Source organism: Bubalus kerabau, chromosome 11 (genome assembly GCF_029407905.1).
Source record: "Bubalus kerabau isolate K-KA32 ecotype Philippines breed swamp buffalo chromosome 11, PCC_UOA_SB_1v2, whole genome shotgun sequence".
Taxonomy (NCBI): Eukaryota; Metazoa; Chordata; class Mammalia; order Artiodactyla; family Bovidae; genus Bubalus; species Bubalus kerabau.
In genome coordinates, this window is record NC_073634.1 from 63,482,510 (window position 1) to 63,500,948 (window position 18,439).

General features: G+C 40.7%; 1 long non-coding RNA gene across 1 annotated transcript in view; it reads left to right on the forward strand.

The window, feature by feature from the left end:
- The first annotated feature begins 1,202 nt into the window (after positions 1-1,202).
- The window catches only part of LOC129623216 (uncharacterized), a 35,385-nt gene continuing 18,148 nt past the window's right edge, over positions 1,203-18,439 (forward strand). Inside the window, exon 1 of the long non-coding RNA XR_008700395.1 lies at positions 1,203-2,004. This is a non-coding gene — a long non-coding RNA (uncharacterized LOC129623216). The remainder of the gene's footprint in view (positions 2,005-18,439) is intronic.

Below are 18,439 nucleotides of genomic sequence, written 5' to 3' on the forward strand. Positions count from 1 at the left end.
CTGGAGAATCCCAGGGACGGGGAGCCTGGTGGGCTGCCGTCTATGGGGTCGCACAGAGTCAGACATGACTGAAGTGACTTAGCAGTAGCAGCAGTGACATTCTGGGAAAAGGCAATGGCACCCCTCTCCAGTACTCTTGCCTGGAAAATCCCATGGATGGAGGAGCCTGGTAGGCTGCAGTCCATGGGGTCGCTAAGAGTCAGACATGACTGATCGACTTCATTTTCACTTTTCACTTTCATGCATTGGAGAAGGAAATGGCAACCCACTCCAGTGTTCTTGCCTGGAGGATCCCAGGGATTGGGAAGCCTGGTGGGCTGCCGTCTGTGGGGTCGCACAGAGTCGGACATGACTGAAGCGACTCAGCAGCAGCAGCAGCAGTGACATTCTGTGACAAGATTGGTACAGACATTCAGAAAAAGTGTTAGAAACACTTACAGCAGTGTCTGTTGAATGTAATAAGAAGGTTGAGCTTATACAGGCATATTGCTAGTTTGGTTCCAGACCACCACAATAAAGCAAATATGGGTTGACCAAAAAGTTCGTTCAGGTTTTCTGAGCCATGTTACAGAAAAACTTGAATGAACTTTTTGCTCAATCCAATACCACAATAAAGTAAATACCACAATAAAGTGAATCACACAAATTTTTTTGTTTGCCAGTGCATACAAGGGTTATGTTTACACTATACTATGGTCTAAGTGTGCAATAGCATTATGTCTAAAAAAATATATATGCCTTAATTAAAAAATACTTAATTTAAAAAATACTGATAAAAGCTGACCACTGTCTGACAGCACAGGATTTCCATAAACCTTCAATTTATGAAAAATTGAAGTATCTGTGAAGTGCAATAAAACAAGGTATGCCTGTATTGTGTATATCTTTAACATTTCATTTTGTGTTTTACAAAATTATGTTATCTTACAAAATTATCAGAGTGTGATAGCTTGGAAATTTCAAAAGTTCTCTGGTTTGGCAGTTTTGTGATCTTATCAGATCAGATCAGTCACTCAGTCGTGTCCGACTCTTTGTGACCCCATGAATCACAGCACGCCAGGCCTCCCTGTCCATCACCAGCTCCCGGAGTTCACTGAGACTCAACGTCCATCGAGTCAGTGATGCCATCCAGCCATCTCATCCTCTGTCGTCCCCTTCTCCTCCTGCCCCCAATCCCTCCCAGCCTCAGAGTCTTTTCCAATGAGTCAACTCTTCGCATGAGGTGGCCAAAGTACTGGAGTTTCAGCTTTAGCATCATTCCTTCCAAAGAAATCCCAGGGCTGATCTCCAGAATGGACCGGTTGGATCTCCTTGCAGTCCAAGGGACTCTCAAGAGTCTTCTCCAACACCACAGTTCAAAAGCATCAGTTCTTTGGTGCTCAGCCTTCTTCACAGTCCAACTCTCACATCCATACATGACCACAGGACGAGCAACTAAAAGTCAGTGAGCCCCTTCTGGTAGGTCTGTAGGTCATTGAGATGATTAGAGGTAATGAATATATCTGAAGCACCTGGCACCGTGCCTGACACTAACAGAAATTAATGGGATCCCATCATGGAACAGTTCCTAACAAAACTATCTTCCAGTTGGCTGTTGAAGAACACACAAAATTGTGGAGTGTGGTGAATGAATCTCTTTATTCAGGATCATGAATCATATTCTAACTGATGTAGAGTACATTGTGGCCCCAACCTCTCCTTCCTATCTCGTCTCATATTCCCCTTCCCCATAGTCCTTTTCTCTATTTCTTCCTCCAAAGATCCCAGCTGATTTTTATTTCTTAAAAGCACAGTCATTTTCTGTTCCTGAGCCAGAGTGGGGGATGGAAATTTCTGGCCACTGTGGTCTAGCCTCCTGTTCAAGCATCTAAAAATAACCAGACCATTCATACTGGGCCAATTTACCTCCTGCTGGCGTTTCTGCTGTGTCCTTATTGTGCTAAAAGAGTATCTGTTCCTTCTTTCCAGTATTACAGAAAGTGCCTTTCTCTCACCTTCACCTTGGTAGGTATCAGTACCTTTATTACTGGGGGCACTGTTGTATGATGGTTAAATACAAGTACTTTAGTGCCAGAAACTTTGGATTGAATTCTGAGTCTGCTGCTTGTTAGTTGTGTGGCTTAGGGAAAACATAATTTTAAAAAATTATCAGAATTAATATTAGAAGCAATAATATCAGGGCTGTTTATTCTAGGGGAAAATGAGTTTGAGCCATTGCCTAACCTGACTATTCAAGAGAGCGAAATGGAGTAAAAGGCTTTACCAGGCCATCTTTTCTTCCAGGATTCCACAGTTGTTTTGTTTGACAGTACAAGATCACTGGTTTAGTCTGACTCTAATTCTGAACTTTGCTGGTTAGGGTGTTTTAATTTAAGGCAATGTGATTTAAAACTCCTCTGTGCTTCGGACTTCCCTGGCTGCCCAGTGGCTAAGACTCCAAGCTTCCACTGCAGGGGACTCAAGGTTAGTTCCCTGGTCTGGAAACTAAGATTCCACAAACCACATTCCACGTGGCTGAAAAATAAATAAATAAAAAGTAAAAGAAATAATAAATTGTAAAAGGTAAAATTAATCTTTAAGAAGTCCCTTTGTGATTTAAAATTTACTTCCTATAAACCAGAAATTAAGTCTAGAACCTTCACTAGCTCAGATTAAAACTTTGTCTAGAATATGAACATTCTTTTGAACCTAAATTCCTACAGAGATTTCATTCTAACAGCTAACTAGTTAGCTGTTTGTTTCCCCACCTTTCTTCTGTTTATCTTCTGTTTATCTGACTTGTCACCCTAAGCTCAGACATCACTCTCTTAGGGATGCTGCCTCCAGTCCTCCCAGTCTGTTGCATGGACCCCTTTCATAGCTTCCACTGAAGAGGATTGTAATTGCCTGTGAGGGTACCTAGGTGTCCTACCAATCGATGAACTTCTTATAGCCCACTACCCTGTCTTCCCCAGTCCCTACTTGACTTTCACCTCCTTGATACCTGCCCATCCTTCAGTCCTCAGATCAAATGGTATACCCACTATGGAAGATTTCCCCATTATACAGAGCTATAATTTCCTGTGTTTTTTTCTCTCATGGCATTTATCCCATGGCATTTCTCTCATAGTCATTTTTTTTTTTATTTTCATGAACTTCTGTTTCACTTATTAGACTACAAACTCCTTAGAAGCAGGACTATGTTTGCATATAGCTTACTACTGTGTCCCCAGCACCTAGCATGGTACCTGGCTCCCTGTAGCAGTTACTATTTACTGGCTGATAAAGGATGCTGTTTCATTCATTCATCCCCCTTAGGACAAACTGTCTTATTGATATTTGTGGCCTTCACAGACCATACAAGCCCTTTATGGTATGAGAAAGGCAGAAAAATAGGTCTGCATGGAGGCAAGCAAGGTAGGAAACTATCATCTTTTTAAAAAATTTATTTCTGGCTGCACTGTCTTCATTGCTGCAGGCGGGCTTTCTCTAGTTGGGGCAGGTAGGGGCTGCTGTTCCTTGTGATCGGGCTTATTGCAGTGGCTTCTCTTGTTGCAGATCATGGGCTTTAGGGCATGCAGGCTTTAGTAATCGCAGCACCCAGGCTCAGTAGTTGCAGCTCACAGGCTTAGTTGCTCTGCAGCACGTGGGGTCTTCCTGGACCAGGGATAGAACCCACGTGCCCTGCATTTGCAGGTGGATTCTTATTCACTGTACCACCAAGGAAGTCTGGTGAACTATTCTTATCAAAAGTTAAACCTGAACCTAATCAAGACTTTAGACCTAACTTCTATTTTACAAGAAATAAAGAGATAGAAGAATATTTGATAACAACAGTATTGATTGCAAGGAAGCAATCAAGCCCATCCAGAAATTTTAAAACATTCTGCAAGACAACTGGTCTACACAAAGATTGTGACAAGAAAAAGTGGGAAGATTATTCTAAATTAAAAGATTAAACAGGCATAATATCCAAATGCATTATGTGAACCTCGATTTTGTTCCTGGTTGTAAAAAGGCAATTACAAAAGACATCTTAACTACAATTTGAGAAGTTGAAATACTTACTCTATATTAGATGATACTTTGAAATTGTTATGTTTCTTATATATCTTATACACAAAAATGTCCTTATTCTTAGAAGATGTATGATAAAATATTTAGGGTGAAGTGTCATGATGTCTACAACATAGATGATTCAATGACAATAAAATACATGTATAGATTAAACATGGAGAAGGCAATGGCACCCCACTCCAGTACTCTTGCCTGGAAAATACCATGGATGGAGGAGCCTGGTAGGCTGCAGTCCATGGGGTCGCTAGGAGTCGGACACGACTGAGCAACTTCACTTTCACTTTTCACTTTCATGCATTGGAGAAGGAAATGGCAACCCACTCCAGTATTCTTGCCTGGAGAATCCCAGGGACAGAGGAGACTAGTGGGCTGCCGTCTATGGGGTCGCACAGAGTTGGACACGACTGAAGCGACTTAGCAGCAGCAGCAGCATAGATTAAGCAAATATGGGCAAATATTAACAGCCATTGAATTGAATTTGGGTGTAAAGTATACAGAGGATTACTGTAGGAGGTTTTTTCATTTGTTTATGGTTTTTGGATTGAGGGAGTCAGGTTTAATTTACATAGAGTAAAATTCAAAAATTTTAAATTTACATAGTGTAAAATTTTATTTTGACAAACACATGCAATACTGTAACTACCATCATGGTCAAGATCTAGAATATATCTATTGCTTTCAAAACTCTCCTTGCCTCTTTGTAGTCATTCCCTCATCCTGTACCCACAAGCCTTTGGCAACACTGATCTATTCTCCAACACTATAATTTTGTCTTTTCCAGAATGTGATATAAATGCATTTTAAGTCTGGCTTTTTAAACTTGGTATACTAGTTTTCTAGGGCTGCTCTAACAAAGTACCACAAACCAAGTGGCTTAAAACAACAGAAATTTATTGTCTCAGTTCTGGATGCTGGAAGTCCAAAATCAATTTGTCAGGAGGTTCATGCTTTCTGGATGGCCCTTGAGGAGAATCTGTTCATGCCTTTCTCTTAGTTTCTGGTGTTACCAGCAATCCTTGGCATTCTGTATCTCACAGCAGCGTAACTGCAATCTCTGCCTTGACATTGCATGGTGTTCTCCCTGTGTGTTGCCTGTCATTGCGTTAGTTACCAGTGATATTGAAGTAAGGGCTCACTCTATTCAAATGTATGACCTCATCTTAGCTAATTATATCTGCAATGACCCTATTTCTAAATAAGGCCAGATTTTGTGATGTTGGGGTTTAGGATTTCATATTTTTTGGAGGGGAGATACCATTGAACCTATGAGACTTAGCATGATACATTTGAGATTCATGTATGTTTTCACATGTTTCAGGAGTTATCAATGTGTAGTATCCCATTATATGGATGTATCATGCTTGTTTTTATTGAAGGACAGTTGATTTACAATATTATATTAGTTTCAGGTATTACAGCGTAGTGATTCAGTGTTTTTATTGAGTATACACCGTTTAAAGTTATTATACAATAATTGCTATATTTTCTTGTTCCTTATCTATTTTATACATAGTATTTTGTATCTCTTAATCCCCTACCCTTCTCTTGCCCTTCCCCCCTTCTCTTTCTCCACTGGTAATCCTAGTTAGTTTTCTGTATCTGTGCGTTTTTTCTGTTTTGAATATACATTCATTTGTTGCATTTTTAGATTCCACATATAAGTGATAACATACAGAATTTGTTGTCCTTTGACTTATTTCACTAAACATGATACTCCCTAGGTCCATTGTGTTGTTGCAAATGGCAGAATTTCATTGTTTTTTATGGCTCTAATAGCCCATTATATATATATAATTGTCCATTCATCTGTTGATAGACACTTGGGTTGCTTCTTTATCTTGGCTACTGTACATAATGCTGCCGTGAACATTGGGGTACATGTATCTTTCTGAATTAATGTAGCTTTTTTGAGGAAAATTCATAGTTTACCACAGTGGCTGTACCAATTTAATGCCATGAAAAGTGTACAAGGGTTTCCCTTTCTCTACATCCTCACCAACAGTAGTTATGGCTTATGGGCTCTAGAGGATGGGCTAAGTAGTTGTGGCACACCAGCTTGGTTGCTCTGTGGCATATGGAATCTTCCTGGACCAGGGATCAAACCCTTGTCCCCTGCACCAGCAGGTGGATTCTTATCCATTGTAACAAAAGGGAAGTCCAGAAGAATTAATATTGTTAAAACATCTATATTACCCCAAATAATATGCAGATTTAATGCAATCCCTATCAAAATAACATGACATTTTTCACAGAACTAGAAATAATCTTAAAATTTATGTGAAACCATAAAAGACCCCAAATTGCCAAGCAAACTTGAGAAAAAAGAACCAAGTAGAGATATCATGCTCCTTGACTTCAGACTATATTACAAAGCTACAGTAATAAAAACAGCATGATACTAGCGTCCAACCAGACACTTTGATCAATAGAACAGAATAGAGAGTCCAGAAATAAACTCATGTACCTATGGCCAATTAATCTATGATGAAGGAGGCAAGACTATAAAATGGAGAAAAGGACAATCTCTTCAATAAGTGGTGCAAGGAAAGTTGGACAGCTGCACATAAAAGAATGAGATTAAAACATTCCCTCACCACATGCAAAAATAAGTTCAAATGGATTAAAGACCTAAATGTAAGACCTGAAACCATAAAACTAGAAGAGAGCAGAGGCAGAACATTCTTTGACATAAATCATAGCAATATTATTTTAGATCGGTCTCTCAGGGCAAAGGAAATAAAAACAAAAATAAATGGAACCTAATTAAACTTAAAAGCTTTTGCACAGCAAAGCAAACCATTGACAAGACAAAAAACAACATTCTGAATGGGAGGAAATATTTGATATAGTCAAGTGATATGACTGATGGGGTTAATATCTAAAATGTATAAACAGCTTATACAACTCAATATCAGAAAAACAAACAACCTGAGTGAAAAAAGGATATACCACATTTTGTCCATTTATCAGCTGAAAGACATTTGGATCACTTACAGTGTTAGCCAATTATGAATAAACACTATAAATATAATTTATACTTATATAACACTAATTATTGGAGAATGCAATGGCACCCCACTCCAGTACTCTTGCCTGGAAAATCCCATGACGGAGGAGCCTGGTGGGCTGCAGTCCATGGGGTTGCTAAGAGTGACTTCACTTTCACTTTTCACTTTCATGCATTGGAGAAGGAAATGGTAACCCACTCCAGTGTTCTTGCCTGGAGAATCCCAGGGATGGGGGAGCCTGGTGGGTTGCTGTTTATGGGGTCGCGCAGAGTCAGACACGACTGAAGCGACTTAGCAGCAGCAACACTAATTATGACCACAGTATTAAATGTAGCACTATAATTATTAATAAATACTGCTATTGTAGGCATTTGCGTATAGATTTTTGTGTGAACAGAAATTTTCCCTTATTTTGGGTAAATATCGAGGAATGGGATGATTATCTCTATGAGAAACTTCTAGACTTTTCCAAAGTGTTGGTACTATTTTCCATTCCCATCAACAGTATAGTCCTTCTACATTTTCATTAACACTTGACATTGTAAGTTTTTCTTATTTCAGCCATTTCAATGCATATTTAGTGGTATTTCATTTTGGTTTCAGTGTGCATTTCCCTAATGACTTATGTGGGCTTCCCAGGTGGCTCAGTCGTAAAGAATCCACCTGCCAAGCAGGGGACATGGGTTTGATCCCTGGATCAAGAAGATCCCCTGGAGAAGGAAATAGCAATCCACTCCAGTATTCTTACCTGGGAAATCCCATAGACAGGGGAGCCTGGAGGACTGTAGTTCATGGTGTTGTAAAGAGTTGGACATGACTTAGTGACTAAATAACAACAAAAACAATGACTTAGAATATTAAGCATCTTTTCACATGCTTATCTGCCATTTGTGTACCTTCTTTGGTAAAATGTCTGGTCAAATATTTTGCCTATTTTTATTAAGTTATTTGTTGTTTGAATTCTCTCTATATTCTATATACATGTCCTTTGGTAGATATGTGTTTTTAAATTACTTTCTCCCAATCTGTGGCTTACCTTTTCTTTTTCTTAATAGTGTCCTTCAAGAGCAGAAACTTTTAATTTTGATAAAGTCCATTTTATTTTTATGGGTTGCTCTTTTGATATCATTGTACATGTTTTTTAGTTTTTCTGAGTTGGAAGTTTTTCTTTTCTTTTCTGGGGGGTGGCTGCTGAAGAAATAAAAAATGTGAGTGAAGTTCACTCAGTCGTGTCTGACTCTTTGTGACCCCATGGACTCTAGTCCATGGAATTCTCCAGTCTAGAATACTGGAGTGGGTAGCCTTTCCCTTTTCCAACCCAGGAGATCCATCTCCTGGATCTTTCCAACCCAGGGATTGAACCCAGGTCTTCCACATTGCAGGTGGATTCTTTACCATCTGAGTCACAAGGGAAGCCCAAAAATACTGGAGTGGGTAGCCTATCCCTTTCCAGTGGATCTTCCCAACCCAGGAATCGAACAGGGGTCTCCTGCATTGCAGGCAGATTCTTTATGAACTGAGCTGTAAGGGAAGAAATGAGACTTTCACAATAAAAAGTTGGGGAAGAAAAGAAGGCAGAGACAGCTATTTAAAAAAAAAAAAGAAGATGAAGCAAACAGTTATTAAGAGACAAGCAATACAAGATAAAGTCCTTTTTTAAAAAACTCTCCAATTTGGGTTTTTTTCACCCTTTGGTCCTCCACAGATTCAGTCCCTTTCAACCCTACTGTTTCTTCCTCAATTCCTTGTTTAATCAATCTCGAGAATAAGAAAGAGTAGGAGGGAGAGACAGAGAGAAAAATATGATTTTGGAACATTTCAGCATTCATGATGGGGAGTTTTGAACCTATTCTTAGAAGTTCCCCTGAGACTGGAGTGGTAGTGACTCAGACTCCTCAGCTTCAGGAACTGGAGTTGATTTTGGCTGTGAAATGAACACCCATGAGCGTGTGCTAAGTTACTTCAGTTGTGTCCAACTCTTTTCAACCTATGGACTGTAGCCCTCCAGACTCCTCTGTCCATGGGATCTTCCAGGCAAGAATACTGGAGTGGATTGCTATGCCCTCCTCCAGGGGATCTTTCCCACCCAGGGATCGAATCCATGTCTCCTGCATCTTGCAGGAGTATTCTTTACAACTGAGGCATCAGGGAAGCCCCTGAGACTGCAGAGAGATAGTTCAGATCTCTGGAGTCTGACTTGTGCTTCCTCAGTCATTGACGAATCACAGGCCATTGCCAGGCCTGGTGAGAGGCTTACTGAAGCTACATAATCTGTGGCCTGAGAGGTAGTCCTCAGCATGGTAGGAAACTGGTCATCTTGTTGCCTGTAGAAGTTCTCCAAAACCAGAAGATGAACAAAAGGAATTCCAGTCAGTGAACTGGCTTCCTCTCTACCTTCTGCCAGCTGTCTTCCTGCTGTACACATCTGTCCCGGGCAGGGCTTTGTCCATCACATCCTATTCAGATACTGGTGGTGTCTCCCTCATTCCACCACCTGTATGATCCTTTGAAGCTGGTTTGAAGGGACAATAAGAACCTAGGTTAGACTCCCTGTAGATTGTTTTCAAGGTGGTAACCCAGATAGAGGAAGACCTAAGATATTTTTTGGACTCTTTGTGATGACCCTTTGATTTATCTTGCTTTCTCTGCTGTTACACTCAACAAGTTGCAAACACATGGAAGCTTAATTCAACTGGGGTCCTAATTTTCTGATTCCTGGCCTGAGCCTGTGTCATATGTCCTGAGTTATCAGCCTTGTCATAAGTTATATTCTGGATGGTCTTTGGAACAGGTCCTTATCAACGGTCTTTGGAATACTCTAATCTGCCCAAGTCTGCTTTGGATTAAACCCAGCATTGTCACTTGTCCAAAAGTAGGCTTCTTTCCAGGAGAAGGTGCCTCTATCAGAGCCACAGCTAACTTTGAACCCTGCTGACTGCCTTCAGAACATGGGTAATATGGTGGGTTTTGTGTGTCATTGACTTCCCAAAGTTCAGACTTTGCAAACCAGTCAGACTCTATTTCATGCCTAATTCGGCCATATTGGCGTTCCACAGGGGACCCTGTGGCCCACGTTCTCTCTCCCTCAATCAGCCTCAGATGCTTCCCCAGTATCACCAGCTGCTGATCCCAGAGTTCCTGCTGAGTATAGCCAACCTCTGCCACACTGTTAGTACTTGGCTCCTGCTCCCATTAGAACAACCGCTGATGTTGGTATAGTACTTTTCTATTTAGAAAGCATGGTTGAATACAGTCTTACTTAATGCTCAGCCTAACCTTGTGAGTAACCTTATGAGTAATAGTACCTACTCCCAGTTTTCAGGTGAGGAATCTGAGGCTCAAAAGGTCAAGTCACATATCCATGGTTACATAGCTGATGTTTTGAGAGGGGCAAAACTAGATTCAAACCCAGGTCTTCTGAGAAAAGTAGAATGTTTAAGTTGCTTTTATAGAATATTCCTGGAAAGATATATAAGAAACTAATCTCAAGGATGGCCTGTTGGGATAAAAGAACTGGGTGGCAGAGAGACAGCAGTGGCAGGAAGGTTTCCCACAATATACCATTCTACGAACCACATTACTGTATCATCCATTAAAAAAAAAGCGCTTTCCCTGCCTTCCTTCTTTGGGCTGATCTGCTGATTCCACTATCGGTGATCAGCTTAAAAACCACTCATCTACCACTCAGCTGAGTGCATCAAGACATCACACTTCTGAAAGTGGCATCATTTTAGTGTAAAATTTGTGTTCTAGCTTCAGTCTTTCAGCATGAATCCATTTACATTACACTAACATAATGTGTGGAGACACACCCCGTGTCCTTCAGGGGAAAAAACGCTGTGTTCTCCTTGTCAAGGCAGGCCAGCCCTGTCCTCCCTGCAGTGCACCTCAGCCAGCCTCATAGGCATCTGAGGTTGCAGGGAGGCGACAGCAGTTCCAGTCTCATCAGCCAGCGGAGGACTGGGGATGATCCACTGTTCCGGGAATGCAGAATCTGGGGGCAAGATGGGGGGGTTTCCCCTATCAGATTCTTATTCATATCAAGAAACAAGATAGAAGGGTGGGACTTCCAGAATGGCAGAGTAAGGAGCTCAGCAGAGATCTCTGACAAACAACAATTTGGTGAAATATTAGTCTCTGAGAACTGTCCTAAGAGCATACCACAAGTGAAGAAACATTCATTCAAGAAAATCTATTAATTTCAGTAAGAACAGGGTGGGGCTAAGGCATTTGAGGGGCTTCCCTGGTGGCTCAGTGGTTAGAATCACCCTGCCAATGCAGGAGACAGGGGTTCAATCCCTGGGTCGGGAAGATTCCCAGGGGAAGGAAATGGCAGCCCACTCCAGTATGCTTTTTGGGATAATCCTATGGACAGAGGAGCCTGGCAGGCTATAGTCCATGGGGTCGAAACAGAGTTAGACAGGACTTAGGCACTAAACAAACAACATGGCATTTGAGACAGGGACAAGCTCCTTTACCCCTGTCCCCTGCTCTTCACCCCACACACTCTGCTCCATACAAGTACAGCCAAGAAGACATGGGCTCCTTCCCAGAATCTCCCAGTTTGGGATTACAGTTTAACCCCTGGAGGGACAGGTTTCCCTGGGGTTAAACTCTCCCCTTTCATACCCCTTATTGCAAAAGCTCTATATCAGGCAAGCACAGCAGAGTGGACCAGGTCTCCCTTCCCCAACCCAGTCTTCACTCATATAAACTGGATCACTCATACATTCCCAGGAGGAATGTCAAATGGTACAGCCACTCTGGAAATCAGTTTGGCAGTTTCTTAAAAACCTAAATATACAACTACCATACAACCCAGCAATTGCAATCCTGGGCATTTATCCCAGAGAAATGAAGACATATGTTCAAACCAAAACCCATACACATATGTTTATAGCAGCTTTATTTATAATAGCTCAAAATTGGAAACAACCCAAACATCCTTCAACAGGTGAATGGTTAAACAAATTGATACATCCATAGATGGAATACTAGTTAGCCATAAAAAGAAACTATTAATCATGAAATAACCTAGACTGAATCTCTAGAGAATTATGCTGAGTGGAAAAAAAAAATCCCAAAAGGTTATATACCATATTATCTATTTACATAACATTTTCTAAATAGAAAAATTATAGAAATGAGGTAGAGATTATAGTTGCCAGGGATAAGGAGGAGTTGGGGCAGGAGGGAACTGTGTGTGGCTATAAAAGGAAAACATAGGGACTTCCTCGGTGACCCAGTGGTTAAAACACCAGATTTGCACTGCAAGGGGTACAGGTTCAATCCCTGGTTGGGGAGCTAAGAGCCCACATGCCATGGGGTGTAGCCAAAAAAGAAAAAAATATATATAACATAAGAGATCTTGGTGATAATAGAAATGTTCTGTATCTTGACTGTATCAGTGTCAGTATCCTGATTGTGATATCGTATTGTAGTTTCACAAGATGTCACATGGGAAAAATTGTAAAGGATTTTTTGATCTCTATATTATTTCTTACAGGTATGTATAAATCTGCAAATACATCAAAATAAAAAGCTTAATTTTAAAAAAAATGGAAAGGATTTGAATAGACATAGACATTTGTCAAAAGATGTACAGATGGCTAATAAGTACATGAAAAGATGCTCAACATTAGAGAAATGCAAATGAAAACCACGGTAAAATAGTATAGCTAAAACTAAAAGCAAGACAATAACAATTGGTTAGGAGGATGCAGAGAAATTAAAACTCTTATACATTGCTACTGCTACCGCTACTGCTAAGTTGCTTCAGTCGTGTCCGACTCTGTGCGACCCCATAGACGGCAGCCCACCAGGCTCCTCTGTCCCTAGGATTCTCCAGGCAAGAACACTGGAGTGGGCTGCCATTTCCTTCTCCAATGCATGAAAGTGAAAAGTGAAAGTGAAGTCGCTCAGTCCTGTCTGACTCTTAGCGACCCCACGGACTGCAGCCTACCAGGCTCCTCGGTCCATGGGATTTTCCAGGCAATAATTGCTAGTGGAATGTAAAATGGTGCAGTCAATTTTGAAAACAGTTCTTCAAAATCATAAACATAGTTACCATTGACCAAGTAATTCTAATCTTAAGTAAACATCCAAAGGAAATGAAAATATACATTTATCAAAACTGTTTTTCAATGGTAAAAAGGAATTACTGATACATGCTACAAGACAGATGATCCTTGAAAACATTTTAAGTCAAAGAAGTCAATTGCAAAAGACCACATGTTATATTTACAATTATATTATATCAAATGTCCAGAATAGGTAAATCTATAGAAACAAAGATTTGTGGTTGCCTGGGGGCAACCTGGGTGACTGCTAATGAGTATAGTATTTCTTTGGAGGAGAATGAAAATGTCTAAAATTAGATTGTGGTGATGTTTGCTCAAATCTGTAAACTTACTAAAGAACGTTGACTTTTACCCTTTAAAAAGGCAAATAGTATGGTATGTGAATTATATGTCAATAAAGCTCAAAAAAGAAAAAAGCTTGAATTCAACCTATCTCTTTCATACTCGTTTCTAAACTTTTTATTCGGAAAAATTTTTTAAGTCACAAAAAGTTGTACGATTCACCCACCACTGACATTTTGCCTATTTTTGAGGTCAAATTCCCTTGGCTTTGGGCTGATGTCGTTTTTTCTGTAGGCCTGGGTTTTGGATTGTGTTGCTTACTCTACTCCAGTGGTTTGCAGTAGAGCCATCTGGCACGGTTTGGAGACGTCTTGGAGGCAGCTGCTACTGGCACTCAGTGAACAGAGGCCGGGGAGGCTGGGAAACATCCGACAGCACAGGCAGCCCTCCCAACCAAACGCATCTGGACCAAAACACTAGTAGTGCCAAGACTGAGAAACCAGTTGTACTCAGTCCGTTTATCAAAAAAAAAAAAGAAAGATTATGGTCTTGTTAAACAGAGTGGGGATTTTATTCTCAGATTAGAGCTTTCAGGCTTCCCTAGTGCCTCAGGGGTAAAGAATCTGCCGGCCATGCAGGAGACGTGGGTTCAATCCCTGGGTCAGTAAGATCCCCTAGAGAAAGAAATGACAACCCACTCTAGTATTATTGCTTGGGAAATCCCATGGACAGAGGAACCTGGTGGGCTACAGGCCACGGGGTCTCAAAGAGTCAGACACGACTGAGTGACTACAGAACAACAAGAGCTTTGGAGTGTGGAATGTGTATATGATTTATTAGTTGGTCTTTCAGTTGGTTCCCTTACCCTAAACATTTACCTTTTCCCTATGAGGGCAGGAGCCAGAGAGAAAATGCTGCAGCATCTGAGCAACACCATAAACAAATAGGCACTTAAGAATTTGGAAAAGACGATGGGGCAGTAACTGGGGAGTCAAGAGGCAGCATTAACAAGGCCCAGGGGACAGTAAAGCTGGTGGATTGGGAAGTCTGGTCCCAGGTTGAGGCTGCCTTATCATGGCACTGGGATAAACCACAGCCATAAGGCTTAAAGGACCCAAGAGGTCATTTCATACATGACTTATTGCTACTTTGGTTCCCTCATGAAATGCTGTCACTGTGGCCATTCCAAGAGGTTGGGGTTGTCAGGGTGACTGCATGCTAGGATATCTTGGCATCCAACTTTTCAGTGGATGTGCCCTCCCAGTGCCACATGAGGGACCTGTGCAGGGTTTCCATGGTCTCTAGAGAAGATGGGAACCACAAAGGGAATCTTGGGTCCTCTAAAAGGCCTTTGCTCAGGAAGTTGAAGCTTTCATCCACCATTATATATATATATATATATATATATATATATATATATATATATATACACACACACACACATATGTACATATATATGTATGTATCAGTTCAGTTCAGTTCAGTTCAGTCACTCAGTCTTGTCTGACTCTTTGCAACCCCATGAACTGCAGCATGCCAGGCCTCCCTGTCCATCACCAACTCCCGGAGTTTACCCAAACTCATGTCCATTGAGTTGGTGATGACATCCAACCATCTCATCCTCTGTCGTCCCCTTCTCCTCCTGTCTTCAATCTTTCCCAGCATCAGGGTCTTTTCAAATGAGTCAGCTCTTCACATCAGGTGGCCAAAATACTGGAGTTTCAGCTTCAACATCAGTCCTTCCAATGAACACCCAGGACTGATTTCCCTTAGGATGCACTGGTTGGATCTCCTTGCTGTCCAAGGGACTCTCAAGAGTCTTCAACACCACAGTTCAAAAGCATCAATTCTTCTCTGCTCAGCCCTCTTTATAGTCCAACTCTCACATCCATACATGACCACTGGAAAAACCATAGCCTTGACTAGATGGACCTTTGTTGACAAAGTAATGTCTCTGCTTTTTAATATGCTGTCTAGGTTGGTCATAACTTTCCTTCCAAGGAGTAAGTGTCTTTAATTTCATGGCTGCAATCACCATCTGCAGTGATTTTGGAGCACCCCAAAATAAAGTCAGTCACTGTTTCCACTGTTTAGGGAAAACAGTAGCTGTTTCCACTGTTTATCTATTTGCCATGAAGTGATGGGACCGGATACCATGATCTTAGTTTTCTAAATGTTGAGCTTTAAGCCAACTTTTTCACTCTCCTCTTTCACTTTCATCAAGAAGCTCTTTAGTTCTTCTGTATATACTTTCTATATATCATGATGGGCCTAGAGTGGGTACATGGGAGGGTGCTGGTCATGAACCCCTGAATCCTTTATTTATGCATTTTCCTAGAATGTCTGAAAAGTGTATCCTGCTCTGAGAGGGCACGCAACAGTTTTCAGTAAATATTTGAATCTCAGCTCCCTCAGGCACTGCATGAGGCATATTAGTGGACAAGAGAGACTAGACCTCTAATCTCAGACATCATATATTAACAATAATGTTTATTCAACAGCTTATTTTTCTCTGTTGAGAAATTGGCTTTATCACATCTTTGCTTGTTATCATCAGAAAGTTTTCAAGTTGAATAATACTAGTCAATGAGGGCAACTGGAGGGTTGTCTGTTGAGTTTTCTATTAATAGAAGGGTTACTAACCATCAGCTGGAGTCAGAGGCTGTAGAGAAAATCCTTCTTAAAGTATTTATTTAAGTGGATAAGCCACTAAAAGCTCAGTCATTGAAGAGCAAAATAGTGAAATGGAAAATACGGGTGAATAAAGTGAACCTAAAACTTTTGAAGACAAATGGGAAAAGCTGAATGATGGCTTTCTAAAAGAATGTTATTGCATTTGGGTCTTAGAAGCTAAAAGCATTCTTTAAAGCAAGATATAGTCATTGTGGATGATAAATACTAAATTGGCCACATCTATTTTTCCTTTTAACTAATTTTAGTTCTGTTTTCCTTTTTGTTATTCTGTTTTACATAAAATATTTTAAATTTAAAATGTCTTCAAAGTCTATTCGGCATAGGGTGGGGTATAAATAAATACTTTTTTGAAAAATCAGAACAAAGTGTGGACAATAGATGTCCCCTGGGATGAAAGTCAGGAAGGGCAGGGTGGAGACAGGTATGCCAACAAGGACAGAAAGTCCCCTGATAGCATTATGCCTCTATGAGGTCCTGAGCACACTGTTCTATGTCAGTCCAGACAAAACTGGCCTTTGTTTAAAGAGTTTTTAAAACCAAACATTTTTGGTACATCAAGGTCCTCTACTCCTTAGATAACTGAGATCCAGTAACTGTAACAGTAACTATGTTACTGTGTAATTTTATCCATGTTCCCAACCTCCATGCAGTGGACAGAAGTTGAGGAAAATGAGAGACTTGAACTGGGAAGATAATACAGGAATCTTCCTTAACAGAATCTACTAGAAGAGGATAAGGTGCTCTCTCAGGTTGAAAATCAGGTAGAAATTTTTGTTAACTTTGTCCTGTTTCTTTGCAAAGCACAGGCAGAATCTGAAGCCCTTTTTGGAAATCCAGAGAATAAACGCCATTTCTTTTACCTGGAGTTTCAAGCAGCCAACTTTGAGCCTCTGCTGGATCCAGACAGTGACTTCCTCTAACCCTTCCACAGAGTTATGGAGTTTTTTTCCCCTCTGAGCACAAACCAGGGATTTCCCTGACACGGGTTTCTGTGTTCACACATAATTACTGGTGAGCCTATTACTGGTGGCTCATAGGATTGACTTTGGAGGAACTGACTTCCTCTCTTGCTCTTATCTTGCTTCCACAGTTTCTCATTTGTAGGAGCTGAGTCTCCTCCACATTCAGAGAGCCTAGCTTGGAGCCAGGCATATAGACGTAACTAGTTAGTATCGGCTCGATTGTTTTAAGGTGTTTATTAGCTTTCTTAAAGAGAGTATGTACACATCTATTAGAATGGCTAAAGCAAAATTAGAAACAATACCAAATGCTAGCAAGGGTGCAGAAAAACTGGATCACTCATACACTGCTGATAAGAATGTAAGATGGGACAGCCTCTCTGGAAAGCAGTTTGACAGTCTTTTACAAACCTAACATACACTTACCAAATGACCCAGCAGTTTCATTCCTTGGATATTTATCCTAGAGTAATAAAATCCTGTGCTCACACAGAAACCTATTCACGAATGTTTATAGCAGTTTTATTCATAATAGCCAAAAAGCAAAAATAACCAAGATGTTCTTCAACAGTAGGTGAATGGCTAAACTTTGGTACTTCTATTTATTTACTTATCTATTGGCCATTCTGTGTGGCATGTGTGATCTTAGTTCCTCTGCCCAGGATTGAACTTGTGTGCCCTGCAGTGGAAGCCCAGAGTCCTAACCACTGGACCACCAGGAAATTCCCCAATTTCCCCAATTGGGATATTCCCCAAACTTTGGTACTTCTATACCATAGAATACTATACAGCAATTAAAAGGAATGAGCTATTGATTTTTTTTAAAAGCCCATTCAAGAAGATACATCGTATGATTCCATTTATAGAACATTCATAAAATAGCAAAATTTTAGAAATGGAGAACAGATTAGTGGTTGTTTGGGATTAGGATTATAAAGAGAAGGAGTAGGATGATGGATGCAGTTATGAAAGTTCTGTATTTTGATTGGGATGGTGGATTTACAAACCTAATTGTGATTAAATTGTGTAAACACATACATGAATACAAGTTAAACTAAAATATAAGTAGACTAGGTGGATTATACTAATGCCAGTATTCTAGTTGTATTAGTGGTTTTTATGTATTTTTTAACTTATTTATTTTTGGCTACGCTGGGTCTTTGTTGCTGCTCAGGCTTTCCTCTAGTTGCAGTGAGCCGGCGCTACTCTTCATTACGTTGCACAGGCTTCTTATTTCAGTGGCTGTGGAGCACAGGCTCAAGGCCACCGAGCTTCAGTAGTTGCGGCACATGGGCTCAGTAGTTGTGGCTCCCAGGCTCTAGGGCACAGGCTCAACAGTTGTGGCCAGCAGGCGGAGTTG